This window comes from Neoarius graeffei, chromosome 27 (assembly GCF_027579695.1).
Source record: "Neoarius graeffei isolate fNeoGra1 chromosome 27, fNeoGra1.pri, whole genome shotgun sequence".
Taxonomy (NCBI): Eukaryota; Metazoa; Chordata; class Actinopteri; order Siluriformes; family Ariidae; genus Neoarius; species Neoarius graeffei.
This window is the reverse complement of record NC_083595.1, coordinates 35,236,131-35,245,599: the sequence shown is the minus strand read 5'-3', so window position 1 is coordinate 35,245,599 and position 9,469 is coordinate 35,236,131.

The following is a 9,469-nucleotide window of genomic DNA, read 5'->3' as shown; positions in this document are numbered from 1 at the left end:
TGTCCAATTACTTTTGGTCCCTTTAAAAACAGGGTGGCACATGTTAAGGAGCTAAAACTCCTCAACCCTTCATCCAGTTTTAATGTGGATACCCTCAAATGAAAGCTGAAAGTCTGGACTTTATGTCCATGTCCATTATATAACTATAACTTGAATATATTTCAGTAAATGGGTAAAAAAAACAAAATTTGTGTCAGTGTCCAAATATATATGGACCTAACTGTAGTTCTCTGACTCTTGTGATCAAAAACATTTATCTGAAGCTAAATTCGGAGGCTTTTATGTAAATAGTTTTCTAATAAACAATACATATAGAAACTTCTGATCAACTCGTATAAATTTCCGGCGAAAAAGACAACTTCTGGGGTAAGACCAGCCTATTTCTGGGTTAAACCACACCCACTTCTGGGTTAAGCCCCATTCAGAGTACGGATATAGATAATTTAGTTGATTTGAACAGATACAGATAATGGTGCACTCATTCATTCCTAGTAGCCACCTCTGCTGTCATTATTGCAATTTCAGATTGCTTGCTATGCATGTGTCACTTTTTGTTTATCTTTCACCAACCCAGTTACTTTATCTGCTCCTTTTATCTGTTTTATGCACTGCTTGGAAGATATGTATGCTCCTTGACCTGTTTTTACAGTCATTCATGTGGAGCAAATCATTTATGGAATGTATTGCTATGAAATATAATTTTTGTAATGTCTGACTCTGACTAAGGAGAGACAATCCTGACTGTGAAAAAATGGATGCTGTCGATCGAGGGGAGGGTCATAATTCCACCTGCTGCTCACCTGACTGACTTCACCACTGCCTTGGCCGCTCTCTTCGCCTGTTACTATGTTTTCAACCTAGAGTATCAGGTGGAAGCCAACACAACATTGGAGTTTGTTCAGAGGTATCATCTCATTATCTCTAGCCGCTTTATCCTTTTCTACAAGGTCGCAGGCAAGCTGGAGCCTATCCCAGCTGACTACGGGCGAAAGGCGGGGTACACCCTGGACAAGTCGCCAGGTCATCACAGGGCTGACACATAGACACAGACAACCATTCACACTCACGCCTACAGTCAATTTAGAGTCACCAGTTAGCCTAACCTGCATGTCTTTGGACTGTGGGGGAAACCGGGGCACCCGGAGGAAACCCACACGGACACGGGGAGAACATGCAAACTCCACACAGAAAGGCCCTCGCCGACCACGGGGTTCGAACCCGGACCTTCTTGCTGTGAGGTGACAGCGCTAACCACTACACCATCGTGCCGCCCTCAGAGGTATCAACTATCTCAAATAGTTGATTGTAAAGATTGAAATGTAAAAGCAAATTGACAATTGAAAAGCTGTTCAAAATCACCCTCTTCCTTTAAAAAGTTATTGGTCTTGAGTATGTAAATAGTGTAGGTTGAAGTCTCCTTACAACTTGAATGCTTTATTAGAGAACAGAAGACTCATTGACATGTAAATATTGTCCCACCCTCTAACTCCTATACTCATTTTCATAGGTTTTTGGTCAGGATTAATCCTGACTCCACTAAGTGCAGTGCCAAGGAGCAGATGAGCAGGAAGACTGGGAGAGTGGTGAAGCGGAAGTCTTCCTACATGAACCCCCATGTGATCTCCTTCATCAGGGACTTCACTGAGCTCGATTGGCTCAGTGACTAGATCATGGGTGCAAGTTTTCCGGCATGTGCCGGAAGCTCCGGTTTTTTCGGTTCTGAAAAAGTCATTTTTCCAAATCGTGTAAATCCGTTGAGATTTTCGGGGGGAGGTTTTTCACCTGATGTCACAGGGTCACGTGATGCCCCGGTGTCCGCCATTTTGAACGGCAAGCTCGCTAATGTCAACATCATAGTGCCTAGTATGTTACTGTAGCAACGTTTATGTTCAGTCATTTGGATGACTGTTAAAACCTTTCAGTCTCAAGTTTTTCCTTTACTGTATTTACTAGTTTACTGAGCCAGCCAGCCCCGGAGCGCGCTAGCTACTTAGCTAGCACCAGCCAGCCTTGGAGCGCGCTAGCTAGCTAGCGCCAGCCAGCCAGCCCCGGAGCGCGCTAGCTAGCTAGCGCCAGCCAGCCAGCCCCGGAGCGCGCTAGCTAGCTAGCGCCAGCCAGCCCTGGAGCGCGCTAGCTAGCTAGCGCCAGCCAGCCCTGGAACACGCTAGCTAGCTAGCTAGTGCCAGCCAGCCAGCCCCGGAGCGCACTAGCTAGATAGCGCCAGCCAGCCAGCCAGCCCCGGAACGCGCTAGCTAGCTAGCACCAGCCAGCCAGCCCCGGAGCGCGCTAGCTAGCTAGCGCCAACCAGCCAGCCCCGGAGCGCGCTCAGTAAACTAGTAAATACAGTAAAGGAAAAACTTATAACGGGCCATGTCTCAACAGACTAAGAAGTTATTTCAATGACATTTAATAACATTTTGTTTATCCTGAGGACCGAAAGTAAATGAAAATGTGAACAAATCTTAGCTGTCAGTGAACAATCCTGGTGGAAGCAGGTAAACGTCGTTCTCTAAGCCTGCTAACCTCAATTTTTGCAAATGCCTCTCTCTCTGCTCGCCCTGTAAATGCCCTACGTCGCTGGATAGTGAAGGTGTTTTCTGCATCTCGCTCCTTTTTCTTTTATGTTTTTCGTTTGTCGCCTTCCTCGCATTCAAACTGATTCGAGCCGTGCCGTCCAAAATGGCAGCATCACATGACTTGGTCACGTGAGTGAAATACCTCAATAGGGGTGGCCCTCTCACTGTCTCACTCTCAGCGTGTTACCATGGCACAGTCTCTGCACGAAACAAATCTTTTCGTCTCGTCTTCGCCACAAACCTCATTCAATTTATACGCCGCTCACCGACGAGCGGTCCTGACTAGCCCATTGTTTCACGGTGTTATACATGTGTGATATCATGTTTTACGCACGTAGCACATTGTTCGACCAAATCAACACAGCTATTCCCATGAGTAAGGTAGGAATTGAAATAAGTTTGTTAGCTTTTTTTATCATCTTTTCTAATGTGGTTGTTAGGTTGAAAACTCATTTGTAGTTAGTAATGGATTATAAAATATAGATATTTTTGTATATGGAAAAAGCTGAATCTTATTATTTGCTAAAATCCAGGAGTTTCTGAGGACATTAAGACATGTGGCCCCTTATTTTAACTCAAGCTGTGTATATATTGTAAAAAAGGTATCACAGCAAAAGCATATTAAAAATGGTTGTTTCAACATTTAAATTAGTAGTTGCTAGATGTTTTGAAATATCAAGCCTTGTACTTGAAATATTGTTTATTTCAGATGAATTGATGAAATGTAGTAAACATTTGATGTGAATATGCAAATCATATAACTATTAATGTTATAAATGTTTGCATGAGATTGCATGAGAGACGACCATTTTAACTTGTAATTTAAATTTTTTTCGAGCCCTAAGGGGGGCTCACCTCCCCTTTGTAACCCCCTCGCATGGCTGCGCCATCCACGTCTGACTTTGCCAGACTTTTCAGGTTTTTGAAAATTTTATACTTGCACCCATGCTAGATAGAGATGAGGTTCTGATAATAGATTTTGCATTGAAAATTCAAAATGGTTTATTTAAAGATGTTATCTCAAATAGTTTTATTAACCCTTGTGGGATGTTCATATTTTTGTTTTTGTTACACTGGACATGTTTGCGGGTCTGGTGGATTTTTAAATCAATACAGCCATAACAATTTATATAAAGATACTTACCAGATGTTCAATTCATCCCAATTACAAGCAATGAAAACAGCATTATATGGATAATATTTATTATTTACCTCTGTTAGATCATATTAATAAAAATGTTGCCTGATTTTTCATGATAAAATGCAAAAAAAGAGAAAATATGTCAAGGAGTTGGGTGGCACGGTGGTGTAGTGGTTAGCGCTGTCGCCTCACAGCAAGAAGGTCCGGGTTTGAGCCCCGTGGCCGGCGAGGGCCTTTCTGTGTGGAGTTTGCATGTTGTCCGTGTGGGTTTCCTCCGGGTGCTCTGGTTTCCCCCACAGTCCAAAGACCTGCAGGTTAGGTTAACTGGTGACTCTAAATTGACCGTAGGTGTGAATGGTTGTCTGTGTCTATGTGTCAGCCCTGTGATGACCTGGCGATTTGTCCAGGGTGTACCCCGCCTTTTGCCCGTAGTCAGCTGGGATAGGCTCCAGCTTGCCTGCGACCCTGTAGAACAGGATAAAGCGGCTAGAGATAATGAGATGAGATGTCAAGGAGTTCAGTTAATGGTCTGCTCCAAGCAATTCAACTTTATGGATTTTTACATGTTTTTCAAAAGATTTAGTCTTAAATTTGAATACAAAAATGTCCAAACTCTGGTCTTTTATGTATAATAGTTACTGACTGCGTTAGTGGAGACAGCTGTCTTGGCCAGCTGTTGACTGCTCGCTACGGAAATGTGATAAATGATTTTTAGTCATTCAAACCTGTGGTTTCAGACTTAACTCTGCTGTAAAAGTTATATCATGGTACAAGTTCATGTGAAAGTTATCAGCAATCCAGTTGTGTTTTTCTGGTGTACAGCCATAGCAGTGTTGATTATACTGTATGTAAAAATGTCATGGTTTGAGTATTGCTGTCCCTCACGTCCAAGTAACAAACTATATTGGGCATTTTTGCCCTCTGAGCAGAGAAATTTGCACCTGCAATTTTTTTTTTGCAGGTTGCTGGGATACAGAGGGTAAAAAGTGCGGGAATATGGGAGCAAACAGGTCGGTACTTAACACACACACACACACACACACACACACACACACACACACACACACACACAATAAGAGCAGGCCATGTAAGGACAGAGACCCTAACACCATATAAGGGTTAAATAATGTGTTAAGCTACGGTTGTGTCACAGTGCTTGAGTGGTGATTGAGACTATGCTCCACTGATGAAGGTTCTTGAGTCGATCTCAGCAGAAAAAATCAAACATGCTGTAATTCATGTTCAATCAAAAACATGTTAAAAACACAGTTTATTCAACATCTCTTTAAGCATTTTAACACATTGCTAAACTCAATTACATCTTGAATCAAAATGTAGGCTACCTTAAACCGAATGCAGCAGTCATCTTAGGATGTTTAAAATACCCTCTCCAATGATCAATATATAATGTTCTGCATTTATTCTGCTCACACAGAAGCCATGAGGATAAGCTACATTATTCACAGATAAAGTGAGTTACAAGAACAAATATTGTTGACAGTGCTGCATTAAGTTTATGTTCGCCCACATTTTGATTGAAGAATATGTAACTGAGTGCTCCTGCAGCCAGTGACACACCTCTTATCAGGAACAAGTACGGTATCTTGACATGATGCCGACATCACCATCTTAGACCCTCATCTCATATGTGGTGCATTACAAAGTAATTGTAATAAATGTAATTATTAACGCGTTTTCTTCTTTAATTTCAGGGCTCCAATTGGGATTCTGGGTCCCAAGTTCAGTCCAAGGGTCTCCAAGTCCAAGTTTTTTGCCTAAAACATTTGGCAACTTGTGCTTTATGATCCTGTTCACCAAATCAATAAATAATCCTGTTAACAATTTTCTTGTTTTCTGTAGTTGACTGAAATATTTTAGAATATGGGTCATTCTATTAATGGTTCATATTAAATCACAGTGATTCAGCATTTAAATTGTACAGTGAGAAACTGAATGTACAATACCGTTAAAAAAATGACAGTGCTTTGTTTGTACAGTAAGTAAACCAGCATAGTAAATACAACTGAAATCACAGTATTTAATTGATATTTAGTCTACAGTTAAACAACTAATACTGTAAATACAACTGAAATCACAGTATTTAGTTGTTTTTTTATTTTACAGTAAATACATCAATACTGTAAATACAACTGAAATCACAGTATTTTATTTTTTTTTATTTTACAGTAAATACATCAATACTGTAAATGGAATTACAGTACTTCTACTGTAAAATATATTTATAGTAATTACCTGGTTAATTGCTGCCAGTAAGTTACTGTAAATTTTACGGTAAATTTTTTACAGTGTACTACTTTTGGTGAGGGACCAACTAGTGGCCTAGTGGTAGCATGTCCGCCTCTCGATCGGGAGATCGGGAGTTCTATTCACGGTCGGATCATACCAAAGACCATCATAAAAATGGTACCTACCGCCATCTGGCAAGGCATGCTGCAATACAGATGTGCATGGGGAGTTAAACTCTCGTGGTTACCAGAGGACTAGCCCCCCACTGTAACCCTAGCTATGTAATAGGCGAGAGGCCGAGGGCTATGGAAACGGAGATCGGCGCCGCCCGATGCGCCACATACAGGTTGGGCCTGGTTAGTACTTGAGTGGGAGACTGCCTAGGAATACCAGGTACTGTAAGGCGTGGGAAGGACTTTGACTTTTTTTTTTTTTTTACTTTTGGTGAGGTAGTGACCTCGACCCTGAGGCTTTCCATTTAGATCAAAACACACGATCGTATCAGTTTTGGGTCTGCGGAAAATGGAGTTACAACAGCGATAAAATATTTTGCATGATGTTTTATTACGGTTATGATTATTCTGTGAGCGCACCAATCCTTAGGTGCATAAAGTTACAAGTTAAAATACAATTAGTGATAACTGTAGACTTTTCAGTGGACTACAACCTTTTTAAGGGAATGCGATGTAGTCAACCATTTATCATGTCCCAGATCAAGCCGCCATTTTTCCACAAATTTGCAGAATTTTTGCCAAATTCTGAACAGAGTATTCACATCAAAGATTTAGTTTTATCTGTATTATTTCTTTCATCATTTTATTTCAAATTAAAACCAACTTCACCATTCAAAACCGTATAGTTTATTGACTATGAGTATATTTAGTGGGCTACTCCCACAGTACCCAGTTTCTGAGACAGACCCTTATACGTACAGTGCTCAGCATAAATGAGTCCACCCCCTTTGAAAAGTAACATTTTAAACAATATCTCAATGAACACAAACAATTTCAAGACAAAGTTTAATATAACATCTGTTTAACTTATAACGTGAAAGTAAGGTTAATAATATAACTTAGATTACACATTTTTTCAGTTTTACTCAAATTAGGGTGGTGCAAAAATGAGTACACCCCACAACAAAAACTACTACATCTAGTACTTTTGTATGGCCTCCATGATTTTTAATGACAGCACCAAGTCTTCTAGGCATGGAATGAACAAGTTGGCAACATTTTGCAACATCAATCTTTTTCCATTCTTCAACAATGACCTCTTTTAGTGACTGGATGCTGGATGGAGAGTGATGCTCAACTTGTCTTTTCAGAATTCCCCATAGGTGTTCGATTGGGTTCAGATCAGGAGACATACTTGGCCACTGAATCACTTTCACCCTGTTCTTCTTCAGAAATCCAACAGTGGCTTTAGATGTGTGTTTAGTCATGTTGGAAAAGTGCACAACGACCAAGGGCACAGAGTGATGGTAGCATCTTCTCTTTCAGTATGGAGCAATACATCTGTGAATTCATGATGCCATCAATGAAATGCAGCTCCCCGACACCAGCAGCACTCATGCAGCCCCACATAAGGACACTGCCACCACCATGTTTCACTGTAGGCACCATGCATTTTTCTTTGTATTCCTAACCTTTGCGACGCCATACAGTTTTGAAGCCATCAGTTCCAAAAACATTTATCTTGGTCTCATCACTCCAGAGTATAGAGTCCCAGTAGTCTTCATCTTTGTCAGCATGGGCCCTGGCAAACTCTAGGTGGGCTTTTTTGTGCCTGGGCTTTAGGAGAGGCTTCTTTTGTGGACAGCATCCATGCATGCCATTCCTCTGCAGTGTACGCCGTATTGTGTCACGGGAAATAGTCACCCCAGTTTGGCTTTCTACTTCTTTAGATAACTGCAGTGAACTTGCATGCCGATTTTCTTCAACCCTTCTCATCAGAAGACGCTCCTGTCAAGGTTTTAACTTCCGTGGACAACCTGGATATCTCTGTGAGATAGCTGCAGTTCCATCTTTCTTAAATTTTTGTACCACTTTTGCTACAGTATTCTGACTGATAAGTAAAGCTTTGCTGATCTTCTTGTAGCCTTCACCTTTGTGGTGGAAAGAAATTATTTTCTTTGGGGAATTCTGAAGAGACAAGTTGAGCATCACTCTCCATCCAGCATCCAGTCACTAAAAGAGGTCATTGTTGAAGAATGGAAAAAGATTGATGTTGCAAAATGTCGCCAACTTGTTCATTCCATGCCTAGAAGACTTGGTGCTGTCATTAAAAATCATGGAGGCCATACAAAGTACTAGATGTAGTAGTTTTTGTTGTGGGGTGTACTCATTTTTGCACCACCCTAATTTGAGTAAAACTGAAAAATGTGTAATCTAAGTTTATATTATTAACCTTACTTTCATGTTATAAGTTAAACAGATGTTATATTAAACTTTGTCTTGTCAACATTTTGGAAATTGTTTGTGTTCATTGAGATATTGTTTAAAATGTTACTTTTCAAAGGGGGTGTACTCATTTACGCTGAGCACTATATCTGGGACATTCCACCGAATGAGTGCCATTTGCTTGTTGTACCACTACCAAATTAAACTTAATTTGTTATATCTTTTCAACACTGATTATAATAACACACATATTTAACTACTCAAAATGTGTATTGGTCAACCTCAGGCTACGTTATTTATTTTTTTACAAGGTTTGGAAGTCAAAGATGGCTGCATTTTTTTCAGTCCTGTTACCAAAACTCAAGTGACATCTGAAAGTAACAGGACTGAGTTTTTAGCCTAGGATTAGCTAATACATGGAATTAAGCCACATGGCGTCATTGTTAATAGCATGACCACACTTAGCACATTCTAGTGATTTACCAAAAATCTTTATTTTTAAAACAAACAAATATCATCTAAGAAATAATTCAAGTAACAGGACAGTATGTTGACATTGACCTTATCAGTCAAAGTTAAAAAATCATCAAATATACAGAAAAGTAAATGAGAGAACTAACTTTTGGCCTTCCCATGGCCTTCAGAAGACACAACTGATGTAACTTCCTGTTGAGCATGTGATTTATGGAATGTTCCAAATTTGTCAGATGGGGTAATATGTTTGGGTAACAGGACTGAGTGAAAACCCAGGGACACGACTAAAATGTGTATTTTAACTAAGATATTGTGGATTTCTTATGAAAAAATATTTAAACCATGGATAAGATATGGAGTCACACAACAGTGCAAAAGAAATACTGTTTCTGAAGGATTTTAATCATAATATTTCATAGTTAAGTATAGAGTGCGGGGACAGGTAACACATGCTATTTTTCAGTGTTTTAGGTAGTTTTTATTAATCCTTACAATTATATATCTTAAATTTGAAATCAGATCAATGTGCAGGACATTCTGCGTAATAAGGAAATGTATTTTAAAGTACATTTTTATGTGCATTTACACACTACCGTTCAGAAGTTTGGGGTCACCCAGACAATTTTGTGTTT